Raw genomic sequence first — 19,617 nt, forward strand, 5'->3', positions numbered from 1 at the left:
GGATCATTTTCATGTCATCAATACAAAAGGTTTGCCACCGCTGATTGCTAAAACTTGCTTTAAAGATTTCCTATGCCCCAGCAGAAGCTACTAGCTTAGCTACTAAAGTCAGTAATAAAACAAGAACAATTGCACAAATTACAAGCACAGATGTTGGCAGCCTACAAAATAGTAGGCTATATAAATACATTAACAGCAGTATTCAGGTTTGAACCTGCAGTAATTAAGTGTTTGATTAGCAGACCAGACAAGTAGAGTATTTCTAGGCAGCGGATTCTGCACAGATTTAATGCATATTTTCACATAACCTATGTACCTATCCATTTGAGGCACTGAGAGCATGGTCTCTTTCTCTCTCTCTCTCCTCTCTCTCTCTCTCTGTCTCTCTCTCCTCTCTGTCTCTCTCTCTCTCTCTGTCTCTCTCTCTCTCTCTCTCTCTGTCCTCTCCTCTCTTTCATGTCCTCTCTCTCTCTGTCTCTCTCCTCTCCTGTCTCTCTCTGTCTCTCTGTCTCTCTCTCTGTCTCTCTCCTACTCTCCTCTCTCTCCTCTCTGTCTCTGTCTCTCTCTCTCTCTCTGTATCTCATCTCTCTCTCTGTCTCTCTCTCTCTCTGTCTCTCTCTCTCTGTCTCTCTCATCACATCTCTCCTCTCTCTCTCTCTGTCTCTCTCTCTCTCTGTCTCTCTGTCTCTGTGTATCTGTCTCTCTCTCTCTCTCTCTGTGTCTCCTCTCTCTCTCCTCATGTCTCTCTGTCTCCTCTCACCTCTCTCTCTCTCTCTCTCTCTGTCTCTGTCTCTCTGTCTACAACCTCTCTCTCCTGTCTCTCTATCTCTCTGTCTCTCTCTGTGTCTCTCTCTCTCTCTCTCTCTCTCTCTCTGTCTCTCTATCTCTCTCTCTCTGTCTCTCTCTCTGTCTCTCTCTCTGTCCTGTGCTCTCTCTCTCTCTCCTCTCTCTCTCTCTCTCTCTCTCTCTCTCTCTCTCTCTCTAGCTAGCCAGTGTATGCAACAGCCAAATTGCTTGAATGTGTAAATTTTGCAAATGATAGCTAACTCTGCATGATGGCTGAAAGCATGCACTTCATTTCAGGAGTTTTTTGCACTATCATCCTTTTGTCTAATCTCTATTCCCATTTTCAAAACTCTAAGCTTTTACATTATGCTAACAAATTCAGGTCGTTTTCACACAACATTCAGTCAAATTAACATGTTTCTAAAACGCATACATTTTCTTTTACAAGTTCACACACCAAAATCATGGATCTTTCTTATCATTTTTACAAAAGCTTAAGCTTAGCATTTTCAGAAATGAGGACTCGATGTTCCAAACCTAAGAATATAATATAAAAGTCTAGTCTTGCCAACAGCAGCAGCTCAAAGGAGGTATTGAAAGATATCTCTGCAAAATATTGCAACAATGAGTAAGTATTTTTTAAGTTTATTCCTTTCACAGTTGATGGAATGATCAGGTATTAGAAGTTCTTTTTTTATCAACAATATAGAAGTAAAAATACTTTTGGGTGGTTTTGTGGATGCAGAACAACCACCGAATTAGAGAGAGAGAGAGAGAGAGAGAGAGAAAGAAAGAGGAAGAGAAAGAAAGAGAGAAGAAAGAAGAATAATGCCTGAAATAAGCGGAGAAGAGCTGTATGAGGAGAGGGATAGTTAAGAATGAGAATGCATATTGTACTGTGCGGTTTATGTTTATTTGTTTCTCCCCTTACACAAGTGGAGACCTATAAAGACAATCTGTGACTTTATCTTAGAATTCCCCAGATATTTTTCTTGCAATTGTAGAATTTACAGTATTTTGAAACTCTGTTAAAGTCTGAACTGCAAGGCGGAAAACCAATCCCTATTATTGGATATCTGAATTGTGGGATAACAAAGTCTGAGTTACTATTTCATGTAACAGTGAAACAAGCTTGCAAAGTATCCAAAGGCTTAGAATTTTTGTTGATGACTGGCATCAGCTACCATCCAATTAAAAAAGTTTTGCACCAGGGGACCAATTTTCTATTGTACATTCTATAGAAATAATGTACATTTCAGGTTCAGATACAGCAGTATGCCGCCAAAATCCAACACATTCAACACGGTAAAATGTGGTTTCTAGTTGAAGATAAAAAAAAAGGTTTTATATTGTCTATTATATACAGGTAGAACTGAAACATGATAAGAATTTCACATTTCAAAGAGTTTTGTCAGTCTATCTACACCCTTTAGAAATGACTATATATTTCTGATGGATGCAAAAGCTAGAGCTATACTTTTGACAGAATGAAGACTCAATCTTGCAGGTTTGCTGTATTTACGATAAGGAGTCATATATGTAGAAAAGGTACTCAGCATTTTGAAATTGAGAGTTTGTGTTCATTTATTGCTGTTTAAGAAAAACTACTATAATTATAAATGGTAGTGGCGGCATTGCAATTGAAAAAAGCGGTAATATGTACCAGACCAGGCGGGGACACACACACACACATAAGCTCACAGATCACGCAGAGAACAGCGGCATCACATATATGGGAGAAAGAGAGGTGAAGGATTAAATCTGTCACGACTGTGTAAGCCCAGTCTGACCTCTGACCTCCCACTGCTCAGTAATTCCTGTAGATCAGCAGGAATCTATCTAATAGACTCAGTCCTGATAGTGTGTGTGTGTGAGAGAGCACACATCAATCAGCTTTATTTAGCTGCCAGAAGGAAATCTACAGCATAACGCCTGAAGTAAATTCACCCATGACAAGAAGCCAAGTAAAGGCATCACATCCAAGTCAGAGAGATTGACTGGGAAATGTGCTGATCCGTAGAAATTCCACACCAATTCCACAGAGAGATTAAGCCGAAGTGCGAGCGCACTAGCCCATATCCACAATGACTGCTGTCAAAATTATCACTCAACATTAAGGCGGTCTAGGGAGCTAATCCCCAGTGACCATGAGCCAGAAGAAAATGGCTGAATGACACACTGACCCAAACCCAATATACCAATGAAACGAAACATTGATTTTCTGTACGAAGAAATTTTAATAATAATGTGTGTGTGTGTGTTTGTGTTTTAAGACGATTTTGTATATAGCGAAAACTCCTTATGTAAGTACAAAATGTTCAAATGTTTGGGGACAGAAGATTTTCTTTTGGAAAAAATGTATATACTTTTTATTAAGCAAAGAATGAATTGATGCCTTTTTAATGATTTTTTTATAAAATGAAACATTTTGTACCAATGTTTTAAACCTTTCAAATATTTTTCAATATGGATAATAATGAAAGTGTTTTAATTAACATGTTAGCAAATTAACATGTGGGAATTATTTGTGAAGGATCAGTTTATGTTGCTGAAGACTGGATACTAAATGCTCCATTACAGGAGCAGACTGACAAACTTCTCCAATCAATCAATAATATCTTTCCTAACACCAAACTTTTGAACAGATTAGCAAAAAAGCTTACTGCAGTAATTTTTGTTGTGTGTATAATTGGCCAGTAAGCATCCTAAAATGCATGTATGTTAAGATCAAAACATAAAATAAAATATAAATACAAATAAATAATAATATATAAATAAAATGAGAATACATAAATAAAAATGAAATGCTGTATGCTGTTTGCACTTTGATGTGTTTTCTTAAGCGTATTTCAGTCCTGTTATTTTTTTTATATATATGTATATATATCTATGTATATATATATATGTATATATATATATATACCTATATATATGTATATATATATATATATTTATTTCATATATATATATATATATATATATATATATATATATATATATTATTGTGTTCAAAAAATAATGAATAAATAAAATAAAATCTTTATTTACTATTTAAATAATTAATTATACCATTCTAATCTATAAATGGTTAGAATGGATGTTTGAGTTAAAACTTCTCAGTTTCTTTGAGAAACAAAAAAACTAAACAAAAATGTTTTAGGGCATGCATCAACAGATACAGTTAACTTTTACAATAAAGTGTCATTTGCTAACATTAGGTAATGTATCAACAAGCTCATGAACAAACAATGAAAATTCATATTATTGAAGTTCATCTTATTGAAGTTAGCCTTAACTAAGATGAATAAATGTAGAAATAATGTTTCATTCTTAGCTCATGCTAGCTACTGTTTTTAACTAACGTTAACTAATGAACCTTGTTGTAAGATGTTTACCAAGATACATACAATACATCGAATCAAGAAACTGAGTATCCCAGTACTCCCAACCCACCAGTATACACCTTCTGCATTGAGAGCGAGCACAGAACAGAGCTTGAGCCGTTTGATCAGTGCATCTACGTTGAATTATTTAGCACTCTTCATATTGCCTGAAATGGAGCATCACATGAGTGTGAGCAGCACATTTGGATATAATGAGCACATACGAACAGCCCAGAATGCACCGGGCGAGCCTACAGTGATAAGTCTTTTTAGGTTTTCCGCTATTTTTCTTTGTTTAGATCGCTTTAAATCAGCGCCAACATGTGCCTTGTAGCTGTTCTCAGTGTCTACATGGACAGAGTCGGAGACGATCGTGTGTGTGTGTGTGTGTGTGTGTGAGTGACTGGCGTGTCCTTTATTCTCTGTAATTCATGCTTTCGTTGTCACCATTACTGCTAGGACTGCAGGATTATTTACATACTGTGTGAGAGTACAGCGTAAACCCTGTGATCTTATAAACATGAGCTTTCTCTCCACCTGGCTGGTCTGAGGGCACAGACCCACAATGCACCTGTTCTCTACCCATAGGAACGTCTCTGTATCTCTTTCATAGTTGAACTCGCTCTCCAAGAAGTGAGGGGACAGATATGAGCAAACAACTTTTTGTCAAGCTTCTGGTCTTTGCTTAGCATGTTCATACTTCAATTTGAGGTCAAATTCTCACAATTAACAAACCTGCCCCAATAAACCTCCTTATTATTAATAGTTAGTAAGGTACTTCTGAGTTTAGGTATTGGCTGGAAGTCAATAGCGATATAGAGTGCTAATAAACAGTGCTAATATATTAATATAATAATAAATTATGCTGACTAATTAATGGTCCTAAACTAAAGTGTTAACATACACTAATAAATCTAATAAGAATTACATCATTTGATTTGTTTACCAAGTGCATAATGATTCAAAAATATGGACGTAGCATTTTCCCAGTCAATGCGAATTTCAGTTCTGGCAAATTAAAGAGATTGTAATGACTGGGAACATTACCAGAAAGATTTGTGGCTAAATTAAGCCCAAATGAGGTAAATAACACAGCAAAGCCTAAGGCAACAGACATCTGATATCCTGTCAATATGAGGCGATCCACAGTATCTGACAGCTGGCACATCCACAGGGTTACTCTAGAGGTCACCGGCGTGAGGGTCAAAGGTCAATGTTCATATGAGTAAGTCAATATTCTCTGCACTTCTCGTGTTGTACAATTTAATGGGTATACCCAGTCAAGAACAGGTCATGTTCACTCAGCCACCGGGAAAAAAAAAGAAAGAAAGACGTTTTGTATAAAGAAAAAATTAAGCCTGTTTTAGGACCATTCAAATATTGTGTCATTAGTTCCACGACAATTAGAAAAGCACAATTCAGCTTGAAAATCCTCATTACTATAATTGCTCTGGAATGTTTTACTTTTGATTTTCTTTGTAATTCTCATTATTCTCAGTGGTGCTTCATTAGATCCTCATCATTATAACTCAGTTATTTGCTAAATTAAGGTTAAAAAACATAAAATGCAGTGCAAAAAGAAATAAAAGCCCAATGATAAAAATAATTTTTAAATACTTCTATATTTAAAAATATATATAATACAGTGCTTAATCACAGTAGTTCACAGTTTGTTTGTTTTTAAGTAAGTGAGTGGTTAATTATGCTTAACTAACATTATAACGACAGATTTTACATAAAAAAATTGCATTAAATCTGAAAAAATAATGCAGTTCTTTACAAAAAGTATGATATAAAAGATATAAAATTAAGATTGGAGTTGAAGGCAGAACTTGAATGCATTATCAAAATTTTATTTTAAATGTAAAATTAAAATTTAGTTTGGTTTATGAACATTTTGGTTAAGAATTGAAAAAATACACAGTTTGAGAAAAAAGAAAAGACGGATTGCCAACTTTAATATTACAAAAACACCTGACTTGCAAGATCTTTGCAGTTAGATATTAGAGAGTCTGTTTGCTCTACAATTAATCTCCTTGTTTTTTTAGGAGAAACGTTTTCTTCTTTAACAATTACAAGAAGCCCCAGTCAAACTGTCCAGAGATCAGCGGTTGCAGGGCGATTTCAATAAACACCCTCAGAATGGGAAAGCAGATCAGGACGGACTCTCAATACTGATCCCAAAGCTCCAGACTCTCAGCACACCTGAAGCCTCCTCTTCCTCTGTATCGGCTAATTACACTCGGCCCTTCCTCGTCTCTGCCCAGCCGGCAGAAATGAGATATTTAGTCAACCCCACTGGCTCGGCACCAAGAACCTTCAGAGTGCTTTGAACTAGGGTGCGGTTTTAATTAAAAACCCAGGCAAAGCTCTGAGAGCTGAACTCCGCTGGGTGAGGGGTCACTAACCACCCGAACGCTTCCCGGTCGCCACCTCCTACAGGATCAGAACTCCAGAAGAGAGACACGAGGACGACGCTCTCTCTGGACAGACAAAGAGACTTTCTATAATTGCTTGTGCTCTGACTGTTCTGTTAATTGCCCTAGATTTTCTTAGGATGATGACACACATAAATACAAACTACACACGCACGCATACACAGTATTAGCTGTTGGCTACAGATGGTGTTGTACAGTGATGCTGCTTTTTAATTAGCCTCCCAGAGTAATGACTGCTGTTAGATGTAGTTTTTTTGGCTCTAGCTAGATTTTAGCGATGCCATTTGTCTTACTAGAAGAGCTATCGACCTGTCTGGCGATATTTAGGCGGCTAATAACATAACATACGGCTCTTATTCAGCAGCCCAGCACACCGATGTCACTGTTTGCAAAGCGTGCAAACTACATTCGGTTTTCAGTCAGAAAAATAGAGAACAGCAGCGGCATAAAAATGTTCAGATATAGATATAACGTCCGAGAGCTGAACATTGAACAATTAACTTTGCGGTTTGGGAAAACATTGAGCGGTTCGGCATAAAGTTTAAGGCTGGAATCGATAGTACTTTTGCTCTTACTTAGGTTGGGATCTGAACAAATTCATAACCCAAAGTATTACATTTTTGCACAACTCCTCGGACTATAATGATATAACGAATCTAAAAATGCACTGAAATTGCGCTTCTGGCCATTACAATATACCACTAATTATATGAATCTTTTGAGATCTGATATGGAAAAAGCGTATTTATAAAACAATAAAAGGAGATGCAGCCTTCCAAAAACATAATTCTGTTTATGACCACTGGATTCGTTTAGATGTGGTCTGAAACAAAGTTTACTGTGAACAAAATTTGTCATACTTTTATATGCACAAAAACACACAGCTTGCTATCACTGCATGTGCATAGCAGCCAAAACCTATTTACTACAAAAATAGAGTCAAATCTTCCATTACCCCCTCACTATCCCTTTCAATTACAAAATGAATCTACACACAGATTCAGAATCTGAATCTGTAGAGATCCGGGGCTAATTTAATAAACAGGGCTACTTAGCGTTAGAGCAAAAGTGTAGATTGGGCGTGGAGAAATACTGAGAGTCACTTACTAATAGCGCAATAAACGCAAGCACGTAGCCAGATCATTTCCATAATGATCAGCACAACCTATAGAGAGCAGAGCAAATTAATGCCTTCTTTACAAAGCAAATTGTGATTTAAATATAATAAAATTTGGCATCTGGAAGAGAAACTCCTACAAAAGCATATTCAATAAAAGTCAGATGCAAAATGTAGACAAAAATAAATAAACAAATACAAGAAAATGATTGGGGTATATAAAAATGAGTGGGGTACACAAAAATATTATTCCTCAAATATTAGCTATTTCTGATTTGTTTAAGCGATTAAATCCTACACATGTTTTCTTCTGTTCAAATTAGGAGTATAATTCTCACCATTCCACTTGAACCGAAGTTTCAGTTTACAGTAAAGTTGTATTTGCCAAAGACGATTTCCACACATTTGGCACCTGGCAAATAGTGAGTGTTAATTTTGGACCCTGTGCATGCATGCCAGGCCGCTAATACCCGTCTGCCCGCCTGTGCCCACCTGTTTATCTCAGCACACGCCGCTGTTTGGACACACTCGCCACTTTTATCTCCTTCTTTCTACACTTACAAAGTCACTCTTTTTCAATCTTGAGCTCTGCATCTCCCTCTTACTGTTACATGACTCTAGAAATGTCATGTGTACCATAAACCCTTTACGATGATCTGGAGAAGGACTTAATGGGAAGGAAGTAACCTCAGTTAGTAATTTTAAATCAGATAATCAATTTAAATCAGATAATGAGCGAACGCCCAGAAGTAACCCGAGGCAATTCCATACCTCTAATTATTCAAAATGAGCTCTCTAATACTGATTATTGACAGATATTGATTAGGTGTTGTTAACAAGAAATCCTTTACATTTAAAACTACAAGCAGTCATTAAAGGAACATCCTGTGATCTTTAATTTGACGGTGAGTCTGTGGCTAATTTAATTATATACTGAATCGGCCTTCCTTTAGACTGTGTAATACTGATAATTTGCAAAAGTCAAATCAGCACTCATTACCAGCAGCTGGCAAACAATAGAAACATATTTGTTGGGTTTAGGAGGAGCATTTTCAATTACAAAGATCGAGATCAAAACAAGCTGAGGAAAGAAGAGAAATCTTAAGTGTTTCAATTGAAAACTGTACTATATATATATATATATATATATATATATATATATATATATATATATATATATATATATATATGACAAAGTCGTTCTAGAACATAAGAATTTTGTTGATGCATCTTTTCTCTTTGTACTCTGGTGAAGCATGAAGCTGAATTTTATTTTTAAAATGTGAAAGTTACATTTCTGCAATACTCCTATCATCCCCTTTCATTGGAAACAAATCATTTGGTCCTGACCCAAACTCAGCAAGCCGCATTGGTGGAGCCTGTGCACTACATTGTATCATTAAACAGGCAAACAATGTTGAAAACCCTGCATAAAACACAGCATTCACATTCGTTATGAAAGCTAAACTGTAGCACATTAAACTGTGAAATCAAAAAGATTCATCTTTAATTTTACCAAAGTCAGCAGCCTTTCAGGCTATTTTCAAGCATTCGTAATACTATTCTGTATATCCCAGAAGAATGAATTACCTTCAGCTGAGTTCGGGGTCAGTGGTTTGCACACATTGAAAAAGAAACAGCACTTGATATCGTTTAGGCTTCAAGTGAGTCATTCAAATCCGTAAGATGATTGTCTATTGTAGACACAGTCAGAACTCACAGTACTCGTGTATAGTGTGCATTCTTGGTTAAGGGTCAAGAATAATACAATGTTGATACAATGCCAACATAAATGCTGTTTGCACTCTATAATGCTTTCATAATGTGAAATTAATTTCAGAGTACAATGGGATCTTCAATGAGAAAACTTATTTTTGAACTGCTTTTTGTGTTTTATTGTTCAATTCTGACAAAAAAGCTTACAATCGCAAACGTTTTTAAATTCCATTCCTAAATTTGAATACGCCCAACAAACCAGACCTGCAATTGCAATTTGAATAAGGATATTTCAAATATGAAGAAATTCAAATAAAATTAATACATTACAAATGTAAATAAAACAAAGGTTTTTAATATGAACTAAAATAATGTGGGGTGTGGACTAATTAACATTCCAAGTTAGCAGTAATGAATGAATAGTAGAGTCAAATCTATTTTAGAATTCTTAGTTATTATAGTTAACCTAAAAGCTACTTACCAGAAATGTTACTTTGAAATAAAATGCTAACTGAAATAATAATACTATAGATAGATAGATAGATAGATAGATAGATAGATAGATAGATAGATAGATAGATAGAGTCAAATTATTAATGTTAATTATTAAAATTAAGAAGTGTAGTTAATATGTTTTAGAATTTGAATTAATATAAAAATATGAAAATACATAATACATAATATCTGTTAGGAAAAGTGAAAAACTGGGAAAGTGAAAAGTGTAGATCTGAATTTGAAGTTGACTTTACCGAGTGCGAGTGTTAAGTGGTGCTGAATGGTCACAGCATGAAGCCCTGCAGGAACCTGACTGTCTATCAGACTTCTGAACATACAAACAAGCTGCTTTACAAATCTCAGGACTCCCACGTCTCTGAAGCACAGACTGAGACGCAAATATCCCGTGAGTGTGTGGGAGGCAGGATCTTAACATCTAGAGATCAGTAGGCTCCCAGGGGCCAGGCAGAGCAGCGTGCCCAGCACGAGGGCCCCGTGCTCCTGGCCTCACGCGGAGCGTAGGAGCCGCAGCACAGGCACAGAGGGAAAAACACTCTACTGTTTTGTTTTAACCTTTCATAAAATAGCCATTCCATTACACACACACACACACACACACACACACACGCACCGGGGCAGGACATGCGATATAAAGCATTTCTCTGGTTATCCTGATATAAGCCCTCTTTCATTTTAGGCGCTTTATATCTTCTTTTTCCCGCACCTTCCACTTTATTTACTAGTTTTCCTGGAGGCAGCTTTCTTTTCTTTTACAATTACTGGCTGTGCTCCAAAGGTTAGAGAGAGTCTCAGGCAGGGGGAATACCTTCTGTTCTTGGGCTGCTTTCACTCTTTCTGTGTGGTCTTTCCTTGGCTTTCTATCTCTGTGCAGTTATTTAGTGGCAAAATCCCTTGAGAATGAGACATTTCATATCCATTATATCTGAAGGCATGTTCAGAACACTCAACTCTCCTTGTTTTTCTCTACATAGATCACACTTAGAAAACTCTTGAGAAGCCATAAACAAAAGCAAAGGAACATTCTTAAAAAGTAAAGTGTGCAGTTTAATGTTAAAATACTTTTTCTAATCACAAAATGGCAGTTAAATCATCAGATGTGAAATTTTATTTTCTTTGGTACTATCAAAACATTGCTCTTAACCAATAGCGTGTGTCTAAAGGGACTAACTGTTTTGGGAGTTATTATCTAGATGATTTTTTTTCTTACCGTGATTTTTTTTTAACTATATTTTCAAAGTGTGTAATCTGTGCAGTCCCTTTAATGCATGTCGGTAACAATTACATCGCAATAATGTTTTTCACGTCAATAAAGAGTTAACATAGAGCAACAATAGTAACATTTAGATTTATATATCATAAATCTTAAGTATTACCACTTATGAACTGAATCTCATTTATAAACTTTTAATGCATCTGTGGCAGATAACTTCAAGTGCATGATTTTTATTTGATAATGCAGTAAGGTTCCAGCCTGTTCACATTTTAACAGAATTTACTAATCTTAATATTTATTGAAATATTTACCAACATATTTTTCAACTCAAAACTTACATATATGTTAAAATGTAATGTACTTGGAACTAATATGAATAAGAAACTAGGTTGTATTTTTTAATTAACTACATTAAAATTTATATGCTTTAAAAACTGCTGCTCTTAGTTTTGTTCGTGTTAAATATGATTAAGAACTTTAGATATTACTTAATATTAAACCTAAAATGTGTTGTAATGTCTCTCCTGATGAGGACTGCGTGATCTTTGAATAATATCTGTCTTTAAATGCAAGAAATGTAAGGTGTACCTAAAGCACTGTACTATAGTTTCACTTTGCAGATAAGCTTAATATATCATTGAATTGAACGTCAGCACAAATAAAGTGCTTTAATCCCACAATAAGTATAAATAAAAGTATTTCCTTCACTACAAATATGCCAAATGTATTTGAAGTAAACAGCATTCAAATAAATGCATTTTAGCATATTTATTTGGTGCTTGTGAAATAGCAACCTAAAAACATTTCAGACCCAGCTATTGGATTCCCAAACACAGCTAAAAGAAAACCCCTATCAAAAATGATCATGTGAAATGTGGTAAATAAATCAAACATTGATACAGCATGTGTCCGATTAGTCCCACCTCTCATCTGACAACTCCAACAAATCTTAAAAAACAAACATCGAACTGAGAAAGGCTTCGCTCCAAATGTAATGGTCGCAGAGTCTTCCAGATTTACTACTGCTAGAACTACATATAGATTCTCTGGGAAATAGATTCCCAGGACAAGGGGCGACATGGTCTAGACTTCAAACAAGTCAATCCAGCATGTCTGCACAGGAACTCAGATTGAAACAGAGCCCCTGAGACAGCTCTGACAAGCCCTCAACCTTTTTCGGTTTCTAGGTATCCGGACACGGATATTGAAATAACAAACAGGTGAAGGAGGCGAGGTGATTGATGGAGTAGGAAGGGCCAGACTACACCCTGCTGGTGGCCATATTCCCATTCATTTCACCCCAATTTCTTTATTTATCCCCTTCTTAGTTAACAAAAGCCAGATAAAAAGGTCAAGCTGGTCTTGACTTTGGTGGTCTATTATATAAAAATAACCTTCACAGAGAATGGAAAAAGCCTATAGGACCTAGTGATAAAAAACACATCTCAGATAAAAAAAGAGCATGGGACATTCAGACAGATGTTATCCCAGTGGCTCACCCTGAGACACTTTTATTCTGCTGTATTTTTACTCCTGAAGTCACAGTGACTAATGTGTGTGAGGAGAGTTCTTTTCACTGGAGACGCAACAATATCATATAGAAGTACACAAACCCAAATGTCAATATTCAAGACAAATTTCACTTTAACTCTAACTCTAAACCAAACTAGTATATATATATATATATATATATATATATATATATATATATATATATATATATATATATAGTCAAATAAAAAAGTTGGACTGTGTCCTATAGTGTTAAATAGCAAAAATGAATCTAAAATGAAAATTACTATATATTTTCTGGCTCAATGTACAATGCATGACGATGCAAGTTATAATTTAAAGCTAGAAATATTTTTGTCCAAAAAAAAAGCATTGATCTGCTTCATAGGGCATTTAATATATCCGAATAACGTCCGCAATCAAACTGCATTAACAAGTTTGGAAGAGCCAGGATACATTTTTAAAAAGCTAAATACATATATAAATACCACATCCACCTAGGATGGTTTGGGGGTGAGTAAAATATGCAGTAATTTAAATTTTGGGTGAACTATTCTTTAATACACAAAAAACATGAGCAAAATATATCTTCATTCTTCTTCAAATAGCATTAGAGGTTTATCTTCAGTATTAGATTTTGTTTGTTTGCTTTTTTACAGTTTTCTGTCACACCAAAGGACACATCGATACATCAACTACCCACTGTTCACTATTTAAGTATCCATCACTAACAGTCTAATAAAATTCTACAATAAAAAAGTACCAGGGTTACTATACTGTAGTTAACTAAAACTAAAACCATTACAAAAAAAATAATGCTTACATGAAATAGAATAAGCTTTAACTGATTAAATTAAATTAAATTAAATTAAATTAAATTAGATTTTATTAAACTTAAAAATGTATAAAAACAAAATAAATAAATAAAATTAATAATAAAATACAAATTACAAAAATTTCAACATAAAACGAAAAACATTTGAACTGTTATTAAAAAAATAAAGTAAATAAAACAGTAGTATTGCAAAAGTATTACAATTTAACATGAGGTTTGTTTGCTTGTTTGTTTATATTTTGTTAAATGTTTTGAAATGTATTCCTGCGATCAACATTGAATTTTCATTAGCATCATTACCCCAGTCTTCAGCGTCACACGATCCTTCAGAAGTCATTCTAATATGCGATTGAGCTCCAAGACACATAGTTCTTTCCTCATGTCCCATTTCAGAGGTCTCAATGTTCTAGCCTAATTTAATCATATCTACACCTGACAGACTCTGTGACTTGTGTCCCGCCTCCTTGTAGACACTTAACCTTCTCAGGAGCAGTCTGCCACGCACCCCAGAGAGGCGCCAGTCAGCCTCACAACCAAATTTGTGTTGCGTTAATAACTATCTTGGTAATCCTATGACTACCCGTTCTCAACTAACGCTCTGAAACTTTCGGCCGACTACGTGTGGTGAAGCAGATCACAGCCTCCTTGACTGGAACACGTTCAAAGCTCGATATCAGCTCAGCCAGCAGAGCCACAGACTAAAACGGGCCTTAGGCTTATTTCAGACATCTGGAAACATATCCTTCTCCTATCCTTTATCATTACACTTCCTTCATTTCATATAAAATATGGAAATGTGGTTTGTTCGGTTCTCCTGCTTCTACATTCCTTTAGTTTTACGTAAACACCCTCCAATCTCACACACAAGACATAATTAATTAATATGCATAAAATGAATATAGATAGATAGATAGATAGATAGATAGATAGATAGATAGATAGATAGATAGATAGATAAACACACTGCGAGAGTGACACTGTTTTGTGGGTTTTTTATGTTCAAAGAAGATTAATGAGTTCCCCTCAAACTGCACTGGTTTCAAGCAGTGTAAGTACATCTACATGATTATTATTGGTAATGAAATACTTGTCCATATCTGAGGTCAGCTACACATTCAAAAACGTCAAGCTGAAGCAGGGAGAGCCTGCAGGGCTCCAAACGCTTCAGAGGCTAAGAGACTTTAAAGTGAGAGAAGATGTATGATCAGGAGAAACATGGTAGGAGCTCACACACACACACACACACACACACACACACACACACACACACGTACACACACACTTGATTTAGGAGCACATGAACCTGTTTGACCCCAATAGTGAAAAACATCCACTCACAAGATTGTATACTTATAGGACCGTATATTACAACAAAACACTGTTCCAGCTTGGCTATCTTTAACTACACATCTAGTTAGTGACACTGTCCAGAATGATTGAACATGGAGCATCCAGAACAATGGACATTTTCATTAAAAAGGTGTGTTTAAAAGGAATAATGATTATACTAGACTAAATTAAATTAAATGTAAACCACTTGATTAGTACTTTTGCCTTTGTAATGTTTGATCAAAATCTATAATTCTACTATATATATATATATATATATATATATATATATATATATATATATATATATATATATATGCACACACACGCATTTAAGAAAAATATATTATATTTATATATTACATATGTTTATATATATAAACATATAAAATATGAATATAAATGTATTAATTTAAATATATGTAAATATTATCAAAATATGTGTATGTCCCTAGGTTTTCTTGTTTGATTTCGTGTGTCCACCCTTGTCCGAATCTCTTGGATTTTCCTATCACGTTGCTTGCCTTGTTTTAGATTATCACTCTCATACAGTGGATTACTCTATGTCTTTTTGCCCTCTTGGATTAACAGAGTTTTCCGTTAACTGACCCTCGCTTGTTTTTCGCACTGCTCTCTGGTCATCTATTATATATCTGCTGTTATTTTGGCGTTGGCTGTTTTGATCTTGTTTAATAAAGCCTTGCACATGGATCTGCACGTCTCTTGCCTTGTCTTGCCCCTTTACACACACACAAGTGCATATTAATAAAACAATCTAATCTTCCATCAGAATGTATTATCATCTGTAGTTCTACTATCTGTACTGGATATTAATTATTTACATTTCTAGTTTTCATTGAATAATATATATATATATATATATATATATATATATATATATATACACACACACACACACATTAACTTAATTAACTAAATTAAATGTAAATTAAATGAACTCCCTTCAGTGCATGCCATTACAAACAATGTTAGTCTTTGATCCAAAATGTGGTCTACACTATGAAAATGTCCTATGTCACTATGTCCTTTTTCCCCACTCCACTCCAATTCACCTTACTACTTTCTACAATGTAATACCACTACTTTGTTTGCGATTCACTTATTTACTAATGAATGAAATATAAAGTAAAGTCACGTCCTACATATTTTCACGAGCTAATGTGTCACGTTCACAGAAGTAGAAATGAGTTGGGAATGCCGTTTCATGTTGATTTCTCCGTGGAGGTGAAAGCGCTCACAGGAGTCTGAATGAGGCGCTCAGTTTACTCTGGCTGGGTTGGGTTCGTTTCACGTGCCGTTTCCTTCATCGAGCACGTGTAACCCGCTACACCGGAGCCAACATGAATAAATCAAGCGGCGGTGTTTGAAGTGCGGCGGGTTTTAAGCTCATACAGCAAGCATCAAATACATTCAAGAATCTACAGTAAATTCAAAAGTACAGAGCGTTTCGCTATAATTACAGGAGGATCAGAACCTGAAATCCTGCTGTATAAAGAACAGTACAGCTCATTACTGTTGACAGGTGCTGCACACCTGCTGGGCTGTTTTGCCCGCGCTTGATGGCCAATGGAGCGACATTACAACACTTGAAAGCACTTTAGATATGATTAAGAGCAGTATGCTATTAAACGCTCTGGGAAACAGATTAGAATAACAAATGTGTTGCTCTGGCATCCATCATTTTCCCTCGAGTGCAGATCGGTCAGAGGCTGGCTTTGCGAGAAATAACGCAACAGCAAGTTTGATATTTAGTTTAGCTAATACAATGTTACAGTACATTGTGACATAAATACAAAACAAACTCTCACAGTTCTACAAGAGTAAATCCACTCAGTCACAGGAGACAGAGAAAGCTGCACAAGCTTGAGTGCAGAACTCCCACAATGCTGTGCGGTGACCACTAATCCACTCCTAAACCAGAGCTGCCATGCTGCAGGGCGCAAAGAATGACAAATCGAGCTAATATTATCAGACTGATATTATCATGTACCATTATCAAGGTATTATTCAGCCTTCCTGATGTCGCCAGAGTTCAACATTTTCAGTCCCTGTGCTCAGAGGGTGGACATGTGAAGATCAAGACCACTTGTTGAGTATGACTCCGGCTCTAGTATACAATACTCACTATATACTACAGTATTCAAGTAATAAAACCTTTTGATATACATACAGAAACATACATCAGAAGTCATTTTTTAAGCCAAGTGAACTTTAATTTACACTTGTTTCTTTACAATTCTCTTGAGAAAAAAGGTTTGATAAAATTTGTCAATGAACAATTCTGTAATCATCTACCCACCCCTAATGCTGCTTCAAACTGTTAAAATACTCAGCTGTTATTACTCACTACGAGTGAAAATGGTCACAGTGAGTACTACCTGTACTGAATTGGATGGGTGGGTAGGTCAAAAAAACTATTATTATTATTATTATTATTATACATACATATTACACTATATACAATGCATGGATTGTTGAAGTCGAGATAAAGACAGACTTGAAAAAGTCTTGCGAAAAGAATGGTAGAAAGATAGAATGATAAGATAAAATGATAGAACAACAGACAGACAGACAGACAGATAGACAGAGCAGTAGATAGATAGATAGATAGATAGATAGATAGATAGATAGATAGATGATCAAAGATAGACAGATAGATATAGATAGATAGATAGATAGATAGATAGATAGATAGATAGAAAGATAGATAGATAGATAGATAGATAGATAGATAGATAGATAGATAGATAGATAGATAGATAGATAGATGATCAAATGACAGAAAGATAGATAGATAGATAGAAAGATAGATAGATGGATAGATAGAAAGATGAGAAATTAGCTACAGGACTCTTGCACTACAGTAAATCAATATGAATTATGATCAATTATTCCTACATTCTCTATCATTTAATGCAGACTACATCCCATTAGTTCTGACAAGCAGCACCTTTCTACTGAGTATCTAAAGCGTCTGACCAGTGAACTGTGAAGTAGCTAAGTAAACACAGAAGACACAAACAGACACACGGCTCTCACCAGCTCACTCACACCTGAGACTCCAAATCTAAATCTTTTCAGGCCTGTTCCTGAATTCTGTTTCCACTGAAGTGAGCAAAATCCATCAAGAATCATTCACGCACAACAACTCTGAATAGCCATCCTAACTTCTACTTCTGTCCCATTAAAGCAGATTAAAAAAGCGGCGCTCAGAAGCTTGTCAACAATGACACTCCAGCAGCCAAGCGGATTCATCTATTTACAGTTTGGAGGGTATGAACTCCTCTCATTTCTACCTGATGGAGGTAATCCGATGCTTTTCAACGTCCCTGAGGTGGGCTCTCAGAGAACAGCAAGTATGCAGTGAGAGTCTATAAGTTCAGTCTCCCCGGGAGTGATCTTTCTCAAACACTGACGGCGTTTCTCTGACACACTCAGAATACATTTCACACATGCTCCACACCTCTGTGATTGCAGGGGAGCGCATGAATCACTATAAAATTGTCAGCTTGAAATAACCGCTTCACGTGTGAAATGTCAAGTGTTATGTTGTTGGGGTTTTTCTCTCTAGAGAGTGATTCGGCTCCTGATTGAAGATGGCATGTTGAAACGCCGGCCAGCTAGATAATGCTGTCATCTACTCCACCGACTGTGACTAACTGTCCAAACTGCTGAGTCTCCAAAAACAATTGTGAGTTTGCTTTTACTAAATAGAAGCAGAGACTCATGCATGAATACTTCCAGGTACTATTCTTTTTGTTGCTTTGCTGTTGGTAGCTGGTATAACGAACAACTAACTCAATCGGTCACCACCAGCAGTCAAAGCGTACTATTTACTTCTAATCAGACTGAATGGACATAACTGGTTGACTTACTTGACAAGAAAGCTCTGTAGAAAACTAAATGGACCAGAATAAACATTAAAATACAAGTTTAGAGAAAGATTAGCATGTGAGTTACTGAGGTAAAAATCACTTTCTAAGCTTGTCCGTGTAAAGCTACTCAAACATTTAGGATCATTGAGTTATTTATTTGGTTCATTTGATAAAAAGAAGAAATGTTTCTTAATCAGCAAATCCAGCATCTTAGAAGAATTTCTGAAGGATCATTTGATGCTAAAAATTAGAGTAATAATGCTGAAAATTCAGTTTTGCATCACAGGATGAATTACGTTTTAAAATATATTCAAATAGAAAGCTGTTGTTTAAATTGTAATAATATTTCACCATTTTAACGCATTTTTGAACACAAAAATGTTTTACCAGCCTTAAAGTAAAACAACGTCTAACTAACCTCAACCACTTCTTTCATGATCTTTTAAAACAAAGGTATCTACTAATAAAAATGACATCCGTGACTGGGAAAAACTGGAATAAATATAACGCGCATAAAAGGAAAAGATAACGAGAGAAAAAGCAAGCTGGGCTGGAACAACTTGCCCACTCTTTACTTTCACGGTCTGTATATTCAGTTTTCATTTGTTTTTCGGCAAACCGAATAGTCAAGCCTGTGAAAATCGATAGAGCTTTATGTGTATTTAACCCTAAATATTTTTCTCAAAGCTTCTTTTGATCATTAGGGTTTGCATACCCAAAAAAAGCAGAGCTATTGTATTGACATTGCACCTATACACCGCTTATAATTTGTTCATCAAACTTGATGCAATTAAAACCAAATTTGTGTTACCGAGGTGATTCTCTCTCTGGCAGATGTTACAGGAGTTGTGGAAAGTGCTTTTTCTGTATCGCTGG

Source organism: Puntigrus tetrazona, chromosome 13, assembly GCF_018831695.1.
Source record: "Puntigrus tetrazona isolate hp1 chromosome 13, ASM1883169v1, whole genome shotgun sequence".
Classification (NCBI taxonomy): domain Eukaryota; kingdom Metazoa; phylum Chordata; class Actinopteri; order Cypriniformes; family Cyprinidae; genus Puntigrus; species Puntigrus tetrazona.